The sequence below is a fragment of the Eulemur rufifrons genome, chromosome 19 (assembly GCF_041146395.1).
Source record: "Eulemur rufifrons isolate Redbay chromosome 19, OSU_ERuf_1, whole genome shotgun sequence".
In the NCBI taxonomy this organism is placed as follows: Eukaryota; Metazoa; Chordata; class Mammalia; order Primates; family Lemuridae; genus Eulemur; species Eulemur rufifrons.
In genome coordinates this window covers 48,436,833-48,448,747 of record NC_091001.1, presented here as the reverse complement: position 1 = coordinate 48,448,747, position 11,915 = coordinate 48,436,833, and positions in this window count along the sequence as shown.

The window sequence follows — 11,915 nt, the reverse complement described above, 5'->3', positions numbered from 1 at the left end:
ATCTGGCGAGCTTTCAGCTTTGGTTTCTGAAGAGGCAGCCTGACCTTGGGCAAAAACTCGAACAGAAGGACCCAAGTTTCATTCTGGCTTAGTCACTTCCTGTATAACCTTAACCTCAGTCTCTTTACTTTTAAAAAGGGGCTAATAATATCTGTGTTTCAGGATTGTTGTGAGAGTGAGAATTGAAGTAAATAACACATATATAACATACAGCCTGACATATAGTAGGAGCCAAATGATTGGTACCTAATAGTAATCATAACTGGGAGTAGGCAAACCCTGGTTCTGGTCACCTTTGTGCTCCATTTCGGGGGTTCTCCACCCCTTCCCACATATTTGTAAAACCTTTAGGCATTGTAGGTACTGTAATAATTATTGCTTTGTCTGCACACCTGGTTTTCCATTCCTCTTCTCCTGGTAACACAACCCACTTCCCCCACAATAGGACCTAGGTCTGGCTAGGATCAATCAGAGTCTATCAAAATCTTCTCTGGATACTTATCCGGCAGGTACGATGGTCATGAAGGTGGTGTTCCCAGCGTAGGACTTATACATTGCACTCTGGATGTGCTGACCCCTGGTTTCCCTCCCTGCCTGCCCCCCCCCCCCCAAAAATCTTCTCTGAGATGGATATATTGATGTTGAGAGAGAGAAGTCCTTTCCAAATCTGACTTTGGGCTGCAAATGGCCACCTTCCCTGCCACCTGGGTAGAACCTGTCTGCAGAAGTCAGGCAAAAGCAAGGAGAAAGTGTCGTGGAGGTGTGGATTCTGCCCCAAGGTCCCAGTTTTTGCCTAGTGCCCCTCCCAGCTGGGTGAGCTAGAAATTTCCTTTTTGGTTTAAGCTGGTGGGAGTGTGGCTTCTAATTTTTGTGAAGAAGACTCCAGCCTGGCGCAGTGGTGTGCACCTGTAGTCCCAGCTACTCAAGAGGCTGAGGCAGGCAGATTGAGTGAGCCCAGGAGTTCTGGGCTATAGTATGCTATGCTGATCGGGTGTCTGCACTAAGTTCAGCATCAATATGGTTACATCCCAGGAGTGAGGGAACACCAGGTGGCCTGAAAAAGTGTGAACTGGGCCGGGCGCGGTGGCTCACGCCTGTAATCCTAGCACTCTGGGAGGCCGAGGCGGGTGGATCGCTCAAGGTCAGGAGTTCGAGACCAGCCTGAGCAAGAGCGAGACCCTGTCTCTACTAAAAATAGAAAGAAATTATATGGACAACTAAAATATATATAGAAAAAATTAGCCGGGCATGGTGGCGCATGCGTGTAGTCCCAGCTACTCGGGAGGCTGAGGCAGGAGGATCGCTTGAGCCCAGGAGTTTGAGGTTGCTGTGAGCTAGGCTGACGCCACGGCACTCACTCTAGCCCGGGCAACAAAGTGAGACTCTGTCTCAAAAAAAAAAAAAAAAAAAAGTGTGAACTGGCCTAGGTATGAAACAGCAGGTCAAAACTCCTGAGCTGATCAGTAGTGGGATTGCACCTGTGAATACCACTGCACTCCAGCCTGGGCGACATAGCAAGACCCCATCTCTTAAAAAAAAAAAAAAAACCAAAAAACTCAAACCCGTGCTGTTCAAGGGGAAAAAAAAAAAGAAGATGATGACTCTTGCATGGTACAGGCACTTGTGTCCTTAAAGTTCAGAGAGATCAGGAGATTTGTCTGAAGCACAGAGCAGTTAGTGGTAGAAGCATAAACTATACCACACACTCCAGTTGTTCATTTACAAATAGTTAAGTGAGCACTTACCATGTGCCAGGCACCAGAGGAGCATCACATTCCTCCTCCACACTTGCTGAAGGACTCCCCCTCCTCAGCTTCACTCCCAGTCTCTAAAGACCTTTGAGTCAGGGGACATGAAAAACAGCCCTTCCCCACCAGGACAGGGCCCAGCATACTCCCTGTCTTCACAGAATTAATACTCCCAGAACCTGTCCATACCAAGGATGTAAGAGGAGCCAGCGACTGCTGAGCTGCCTGCCCCCCTACCTACCACAGCTCTGCCCGCATGGAGTAAATCCTAGCCCTGGCCGGGACCGCTGAGTTCCTGTCTGCATGCCACGCTGAGCGACCGTGCTCCTACTGCCCTTACGGCTGCAGTGACCATGTAGGGGATGCTGAGGTCATTTTGAAAGTGTTTTGATGTAAATTCTCCCCGGTGTTCCCTTTCTTTACTTTGCAAATCTGATTGAAGAGCGAGAGGGGTCATAGGAGGAGAAGGATATCAGGACAGTGGTTTTCAAATCTGGTACTTAGAACACCCCTGGGCCATTATGATAATCAACTTGTCATCATCGGTGACAAAAAGGAGAAAAAACAATCCGTGAGCTTTTTCTGAGCAAAATTATTCCATTTAAAGGACTATCTTTAAACTGAAATCAAGTTCTTCCTTCTTTTTTGGTGTTAAATTGTACTTTCAGGTCACGTGATTTTGCTGAGCCTCAGTATTCTCATCTTTGAAATGGGGTGAGAGGAGCAGGGTGGTTGCCCTAGATGACCCCTAAGGGCCTCTCCAACTTCAGTATTCCCAGACCTGGGATCTGGGGCCAAGGACACCGTAACTGTGCTGCTCTTACAGCCTGGGCTGCCTTCCCATTCCCTCCCTACCACCCTCCCCTGCAGAGCCCCCCAGCCTCTCCCTGCTCAGTCCCACAAGGTTTGCCCTAATATGTGCCCTTTGAGGAAAAGTGCCCCCTTCACAGTGCGCCCTGGATTAAATGATAACCCAGGAGACATAGTTTAGAAAAGGCAAACGTGGATTTCAGGCAGCCTAATGTTTGTCCTGAGCCATTAGTGGATTGGCCCAGACTCCACACGGGTATGGAGGGCAGAAGGGCAGAGATGAGGAGCAAAAACACGAGGACACCCAGGTGGGGACTGCGTGGGGGGTGAGCATTGAAGGAGATGGAAGTTCTGGCCAAAGAATCCTATCATAGACTCCTAGCATGCCTGAGCTGCGGAGCCCCTAGGCCGCCTTGTTGGGACATCTCGTGTTATGACGAGGACATGAAGGCCCAGGGAGGGGAGAGGGATCTGAGAATCCAGTGGGGAGATAGCTACATTTTTCCTCCAGCAGCACCTCAGCTAAGGGAAAGGCCTGGAGGCGGAAAGGAATTGAGGGAGAGAGATTTGGAAACTGAGACCAGAAGCAGTAAGTTAGGAGTGATCCAGGACAAGGGCCCCAGGCCCAGTGAGCCCTGTGTTCCTGCTCCCAGCTGCTCTCTGCTCCGGCCCCCTCTCAGGTCTCCTTTCCTTTGCCAGGAGTCTCAGGACATCCCAGACAGCAGCCCCGATGCTGACAACAGACTCCTCCCTGCTGTGCACATACACTTTTGCACCCCAAGAGGATCCAGGAGCAGGAGGGGCCACGCAGGGTGGCTCTAAATCCAAACACTGGGGCTGGGTCCCAGGGAGAACAACAGGACCAGGAATCCTCCTGTGAACCTCCTGTCACATTCAACCCTGACAGGCAATGGTAATGCATGGCCACACTGGAAGTCTCCCTGGTACGCTTTGTGCCTGTGTCTATGGCACCTGCAGCTGTTGGTAGAGGGTCATTTTTAAAGCAGTGATGTCATGGGCCGGAGAGGAACCAGCCCCAAAGTTCCCAGATCTGCCTGGGAGACACCCACCAACTTTAGGAGGGCTTCCAGCAGAGAGACCTCGGGTGGGCTGGGTGATCTCCCAGGCCCTCAGCTGTGACCATCCTTGATCACACAGGCTGTTTCCTGCCTGGGAAGCTGGGAGCTGGGGCAGCTGGGTGACCTGGAAATGGAGGGCTGAAGAGCCCCAGGCTTGCCTCCTCCTCCTTGTTACCCTCTTCCTGACAGCAAGAGGCAAGGCCAGGAGGCTCCTGGGAGCTGCCTAATCCCCAAGGCCTGGCAGCCAGCCCTGCCGCTGATGCAAGGCCAGGGGTGGGTGAGCTCAGCCTGTCCCTGGCACTCGGAGCCTCTTGTACCCCGCCAACCCTCGCAAGCACATCCACTCAACCCCCTCAAACTCCTTGCCTCAGCCCTCCCAGGTCTCCAGCTCCATTCCTTCTGGAAGCAGAGCAGGGCCACCTAAGGCTCTGGAGGCAGACCCTGCTTGGGGCCCGGGGTGGCACTGAGTCAGCCCGCTCCCCTGCGCAGGCAGCCTGAGAGCAGTGCCCTGACTGGAGCTCTGTCTCCAGGGGCCTGTCCAGTGGAAAGGGAGGGCCTGGGCACCCCCCTTGCTCTGACCCTCGGCTTCTGTCCACACCAGCTACTTCCTCTTAGAGAGAGTCAGATGGCCCTGGGGAGTTTCCAGACCTTCTTGTCCTGTTAAAAGGTGCATGTTCCTCCACCTGCCCTCCCACTCACTTTTGAGGCCCCAGGTAGGAATGCCAGGGCCCTGCCACCCTTCAAGGACCCTCAAAGTGTCATTAGCTCAGGACCAGGATTCATTCTGCATCTCAGTTTACTAAGAGCTCAGTAATTTGGCATGTGTCATATGTGTGCCTCATCTTACAAAGGGTAATTGTGATTCATTAGTGCTTCAGGGGATCCTAGTGGCAATGCTGTGACGCAGGGAAGCCCTAGCTAGGGAAGCTGAGGACCAGAGAGTGGAAGAGGCAGAACCAGGAGCCACACCCACAAGGTCTCCCCACATCCTCATGTGCTGCAGGAGGCAGGCGCCCCGGCCCTGGACAGCCAGCTAGGACAGAGGAACAGAGAGGAGCGTTTCTTGCGGGCAGTGGGGAGTGGGTGCAGGAGGCTGGGTGACCTAGACCTGTGGATCCGGGGTAGAGGTGCCAGGGTCTCACCTGGGAGGGGCTGGAGACATGCGGGGAAGCACTCAGATCTGTGGGGAGGGCACGTGGAGCACTGGAGTTGCAGCTCCTGCACCTCCGCGGGGTTGGGGCTGCCACCTGGGGGCTGGAGGGACCAGTCCTGGCCCAGGACCAGTGGCAGTGGTCATTGCTGGTCTCCCTCCTGACACCGGGGTTGGATGAGGCCTTCCTGGTCTGCGCCATTCTCCCTGGGGCCTGCCCTTTCTCTCAGCTGTGTCGGACCCTCTCCAGGTGGTTGTACACCCACCTTCATGACCCTTCACTCACCCTCCCAGCAGCTCTTGCAGCTGATGCAACTTCTGAGGCTGGTGCGCTAGGGCTGCCCAGGCTTGCAGGCAGGTGAGCACATAGCGCCCTGCGCTGGAGGGGACGGCCTGCGCCAACCGCACCAGCCCCTCCCGGACTGGGGCTCTCAGGCCTGGCAGGGAGGCCTGTGGCGGAGCCAGGGGCTCACCAGAAAGACAGAGGTGAGGAACCAGCCTGCAGGACACCCCAAGCCCTTTCTGCTACTCTCCTGTCCTTTCACCAACCCCTGGTGGTCAGAGAAGGGGGATCTCAAGAAGAAAGCTTGGCTCTGACTCTGCCCCAGCCTTGAACCAGTCCCCAGAACCACTTGAATCACTTTTTTTTTTTTAAGCCAGTCAAGTTTAGCAGGGGGGGGGGTGGTGTATACCAACTTTAGTGACACTAATGTTAATGAGTTCTGATAACCTGCAACCATTGGACCAGCCTTGAATCACTTTCAAGTTTGAATTCTATCTGTTTTTTTACTAGATATTACAATCACATGGCATTAAATCGAAAAGGTACAAAAGAGTATAATCCGGAGAAAACCACGTCTCCCTCCCACACTTGCCCGCTCTCCTCCCCAGAGGCAAGCAGCGCCACTAGTCTCTTGTGTATCTTTCCAGAGAGAGGCTACATTAACCACTGGATTTTGATTATCTGAGCTCACATAGAAAGGTCACGTCTTGCTTAACTCTTACACTTGAGATGAGGAAGGACAACCTCCTCTGCTTTGAACATTCCTTGAGGAAAGACAGGAAATGACCAGAGATAAACTCTTCCCACCACAGGCCCACGTTCCAGTTCTCTCTCCCCTTCCTGTCCCTCCACCTGTTATTCCACTGTGTGCCCCAGGCAGAAGGACAAGTGGCGTTGGCCTCATTTCTCGAACCAAGACATTAAAGATACCCAAGGTCACACGGCCAACTGGGGCACCCCCAATTTCCCCACACCATCAGCCCACTTCCCTAATGTATTCTTTTTTTTTTTTTTTTTTTTGAGACAGAGTCTCGCTCTGTTGCCTGGGCTAGAGTGAGTGCCGTGGCATCAGCCTAGCTCACAACAACCTCAAACTCCTGGGCTCAAGCAATCCTTCTGCCTCAGTCTCCCGAGTAGCTGGGACTACAGAGATGTCCCACCATGCCCAGCTAATTTTTTTATATATATATATATATTTTAGTTGGCCAGATAATTTCTTTCTATTTTTAGTAGAAATGGGGTCTCGCTCTTGCTCAGGCTGGTCTGGAACTCCTGAGCTCAAAGGATCCACCCGCCTCGGCCTCCCAGAGTGCTAGGATTACAGGCGTGAGCCACCGCGCCCGGCCCCCGGCCCCTAATATATTCTTTTCACTTTGTAAATGACCTTGAGTTCTTAAATAGCTCGCCACAACTCATCTATGGACATCTCGAGGACAGGGTCCAGGGCTCTTTCTCTGTCACCCGCTGTGAGCTGGGCTCTGAGCTGGGCCCCTGAGCAGTCCCTCAGCAGTGGTCAAGGATCCTGGCTGTGTCAAGTGAGAGAGGGAGAGGGTCTGCTGTTCTGCCTGGGGCACCCCGAGGCCCTGAGGTTTCTACCTGGATGCCACCAAACTCACTGAAGCACAGGCCCTGTGCCCCATTAGTTCGTTTCTGCGCAGGTGGCTCAGTTAATATTCCTGCTCAGAAGACCAAGGCCGTGGGCTGGCTCCCCAGGGGTGAGGTCATCCTGTGGTGAAACATTCTGTTCCTTGCCCCACGAACTGAACAGAGTGTTGCAGATTACAACCGGATGACAAAAAAGAGACTGTCCCTCCATGGAATGCGAAGTGCGTAGTTCTCTAGCTGAAAGGGTGATTTCCTCTGTGAGCCTCTGCTCCTCCCTATTCCTCCTCGCCCCAACCTCTGTGATCCAGGGCTGTTTCTGGGATGAGTCTTCGTCTATCTTTGACGTAAAAGCTAACTTCAGTAAAGCAGGTCTGTCTCTGAAAGTCACGGAGTGCCCAGAAGGATTAGGTTCTCGGGAAACAGGATAAGAAGAAGAAACAGTGGCTTCACAGGGTATGAGCTGTGCCTGATTAGTGATGCAACAGGAACAAGAGGGAGACTTTTTATTTGTTTCAGACAACAGAAAGTAGCTGCCGTGGCTATTCTGTGAAACCAGGCTCAGTGCCATCAGTGGGGTGAGGGACCTGGGCAGAGAGGCCCATGAGGCAGAGGGGCCCTGGCTTGAGGGGATCCAAAGGCCGTGCTGCTGCGGGGAAAAGAACTGGTGGAAGTCGGGGGGCTGCAGTCAGAGAGGGGATTCCTGAGTGTAGAGAAAGGCAAGGGAATGATGAGTCTAAGGTGTCGCAGGTCATGGGTCACAGAGAAGGAATCTGGAGGCTCCACTTGTGTGTTCTGCTACCACCCAAAAATCAGTGTACTCACAAAAGAACTCATCTGCTCCAACAAGCAGCTCCCCTTCCTGCTTCCTCATTCTACCACGTCCCTTCCTCATGGGCCAGGAGCTCGCCTGACATTCACCAGGCCTCCCAGAGACCAGAGTTCTACTGTGGGAGCTCAGGTCCCACCGGTCTGCCTGGAATTCCATCCTTGGTCTTCTGCAAAGTTCTCCTCCCACCTTGCCCCCATTACCTCGTTCCCTCCTGATTTTCACCACCAGTGGCTGTGAGGTCAGGGGGAAGGGGACAACTGCTGCATTACATGGGAGGGGACTGGCTTGTTCAGCCATTGCCCTGAAAAATGGCAGCCTTTCTGTAATATAGCCACAATGATGCCGTTTCTCCAGAGTAACTGTCGACAACGTGCTTACAGAATCACCCACCTATAGTCTGGATTCAGTCTATCAGTAACATTAATAACAGCAACACAAAGGTTCATGTTTATTTTATTTCACTTATTTTTTTAGAGACGGTGTCTTGCTATGTTGCCCAGGCTGGTCTCAAACTCCTAGGCTGAAGTGATCCTCCTGCCTGAGCCTCCCGTGTAGCTGGAACTATAGGTGTGTGCCACCGTGCCCAGTTGGGTTCACATTTATTAAACACATCCTCACTTGGCCTCTGGGACTCCACTCTGTCTTGGTTCTTCCTTCTACATCACTGGCCCCTCCTTCTCTGTATATTTCTTTGTTTTTTCTTCATCCTCCTGACATTGAAATATTGGAGGGCCCCAGGACTCAGTCCTTCTCTTCTCTGTCCTTGCTCACCCCTCAGATGACCTCTTCTAGGCTCATGGCTTTAAAACCCTTCTCTCTATGCTGACTGCTCCTGAATTCATACCTCCAGCCCTGACCTGTCCCCTGAACCCCAGGCTCGAATACCCAACAGCCTACTCAACACCTTGACCTGGGCGTCCAATAGACATGGCCAGCATAATACTCAAATTCAAACCTTTGTTTTTCCCCAAAACCTGCTCGTTCCGCAGCTTTCCTTTGCTCAGTGAATGACACCTTCATCCTCCCAGTGCTCAGACCAAAACCAGACCAGGGACTCTTCCTTGATGTGTTTCTTTTACTCACAATCTGTATTCAATGTATCAGCAAATCCTGTTGGCTATACCTTCAAAATATACCCACCACTGCCCCTGCTGCGATGAACCCTAGCCACTGAAGCCTTGACCATGGCCTACCAGGCCCGCTGCCACCTCCCTGGCTCCACCTCCCACCACTGCCCCCTCACTTGGGTCCCGCACACTGGCCTGCTTGCTGCTCTTCAGACACCGCAAGCCCCCTCCTGCCTTGAGGCTTTGCACTGCTGTCCTCCCGGCCTGGAATTCTCTCCCCTAAACACAGAGCTCACTCTCCCGTTTCCTTCTGGTCCCTGCCTTAGATGTCATCCCTCATGAGGCCTCTCTAGACCACTGTAATTAACAGAGCAAACCCCACCCTCTACACCCTACATTCTTCCTTTTTGCGTTTTTTTTTCCATAGCACTTATCGCCATCTGGCATATCATATATATATGTGTGTGCATATAAAAACATAAAATGTCACATATTTCCTGGTTGTTTATTATTTAGACTATATCCCCTCTAAAATATAAAACTCCATAAAGATGAAGAATTTGTCTGAATTGTTTACTGCTAGGGTCCAGCAGATAGAACAGTGCCTGGCACGTAGTTTGGCAGTTGGTAGTTTAGGTTTTCTTTTTTTAATTTAAATTTTTTAATTTTTGTTTTTTGCTCCATACATTCAGAAAAACCTCCTAGTAATGAACTATAGAATTATCCCAAAAGTATAGTCTTAGTTTGGTAGTTATTAAAGCTATTGAATGGATGAAGCCTAAAGAGGCTAGATTAGTTTCCTAAGGCCACACAACTAGTAAACACAGAAACTCAGAGGGTTAACTAATTCTTCCAAGGTCACAGAGTGAGGGACAAAGCTGGAATGCAAGCCCAGTTCTGCATTAACCACAGGATGTAACCATGAGCTTTCCACCTCTCCATCCTCCCAAGGCAACCACTAGCCCCTCACTCCTCATCTGGATGTGTCCAACCGCTGCCATCTTGACCTCCATCCTGCCCTTCAGCCTCTCCCTAGCTTCAATCCATTCTCTAGAAAACATAATAAAGTTATTCCTTCTTTATTGGGTCCTTAAAAAACAAAGAAAATATAATAAAGTTTTCCTTTGTACAATTATAGCATAGAAAATTAAAAAAAAATGTTTAAAAAGTAGAAAGAAAAAAAATTACCAATCATTCAGAATCCAAAGACCACTGTAGTTACTATGTTGTTATTAATATTTTATTCCATAACACAGGATGATTAGAGGAAAAAGAAAAAAAAAGAAAAAAAGATAAAAAAAGGGAAAAAGAATAAAAAAAGAAAATAATAAAAAAAATTTTTATTCCAGTCTTTTCTATGACATTTGTGCACAGTAGAGATCATCATTATAATCCAGGCTACTAGTCACAACTTGGCTCTAATCCCAGCACAAGAGAAGTAAAGGTTTACGATGGGCGTAGAAAGACAGGCAGGCTTTGGCTAGAAGAAGCAAAGAGAGGTGGTCTCTCCAGGCAGGGGACAGATGAGCAGGAATGGACAAGGAGATCTGAGTGCAGGGGTGGAGGCAGGCAGGGTGACAGTGGGGATGGTGACAGGTAAGGGAGGGTGGGGGAAGGTGTGGAGAGCTATGCACAAAAGCTTAGGAATTTGGATCAAAGGAAGCCTGCACAGATTCCTGAGTGCGAGGTGGAGACAGTGGAGATAGGGAGACTACTTAGGGCTGATACCTGGCGGCAGAAGCAATAGAAGGTGGAGATCAAGAGACAGGAAGGAGTCAGAGATCACCGCTAAGGCAAGTGGCCAGTGACTGGGTGAAAAGTGGTGGCTCTCTGGAGACTCAACAAGAGGGAAAGGGGTCTGCAGGGCTCAATCCTGGATGTTGAGAAGTGGCCGGGAGCAGGTCTATAAGCGGCGCTGTCATCAGGGAGATCGTCAGCACAGGTGCTTCCCTGGGAGGGAGAGGAATGAGCAGAGGACACATCTCCAGCCAAGACCTTCTGCAGATTTTCCACTGCCCAACACTCCCCTTTCCCTCAACCAAGCTGCACTCACCTGCCCAGTCTGCAGGGCCTGCCACACCCAGGCCCACTTACTCCTTTCTGCCTTCCTCCTCTCTCCTCTCAGGAAGGCCCTCCACGTGGGCCCAGTGGACTGTGTCTTCTCCAGCACTAATTGTTCGTGCCACACCATGGAGCTTGCCTCTGTGTGCAGGGCTGTAATCTCTCCTGATGGCCCTGTATTGTCAGCTCCGGGCACCCTGTGCCTGCAGCCCCAGCAGTGTGCACACCGCACAACCTCCACAAATGCCCCTTGACTCAGCTTCCCTTTTCCACCCCTCTCACCACCTAGTCCCTGATTCTGTCAGCTTCACTCCCTGCTGATGGCCAAGCTTATCTCAGGGTTGCAGGTGACCTTGGGGTATTTGTGCCAAACATTGCTTCCAGGCAGGCTTAGCCATGTAAGGCTGGTTTCTAGCCCAGATTCTTCCAACAGCTATCTTGACCAGTTTCCTCGATGTGCCAACCAATCGCCGGGGCTCCTTGTTGAAATGCGGATTCTGGTTGGGTGGGCCTGGGACAAGTTGGAGATCTGTGTTTCTAACAAGCTCTCAGGTGATACTGATGACCACGCTTTGACTAATGAGGATATGGGTGGCTTAAGGTAGTCAGTTTAATCTTTCCTGATGCCAGTTTTCTCATCCACCAAATAGGGCTCTGACAGGTCACTGGGTTACTGTGGGATCAAATGAGTTAGTGTTGATGGAAAAAAACAAAAACTAAAAGCACTGAACAGATGTCGCATTCGACATCTATCCCATGTACTGCTGCTAGGATGAATGTGATAAAATACACAAAAGGCCTCACTGGCTTAGCAGATGTGCAATAAATGTTAGTTGCTCCTCCTCCGGAGGCTGCAAGGACGAATGTGTAATTTGTCTGATACCCAGTAGAGAAACTGGTAAAAGAGAATGTTGCCAAATTTCAGGCAAAGAAGGGATCACCCGAGCTGGGGTGGGGGAAAGAGAATGGAAAGGAGGAAGTGTGTCGGGGGCTCACGTTTCTGCGAAGCCTGGCCACAACACACCTGAGAAAACACAGGCCCGGCCTTTCCAGGGGGAACCCACCCCCACTGGCAACCCCACCCCCAGCAAGCACAACTTTGTCCACAGAAGCCACCAGTCTGAGCTCCCATGCTCCGTCCTGCAAGCCCCCACCAACTCAGCCCCGGGTCTGCTCTCGGCTTGTGACCTCAATTCCTATGTTTGCCCCACTAACGGGATCCGATCTCACCCTGGGAATCTGGCATTGGCCTTGATCGCAGCTCCACCTCCCCTCAGTCGGCT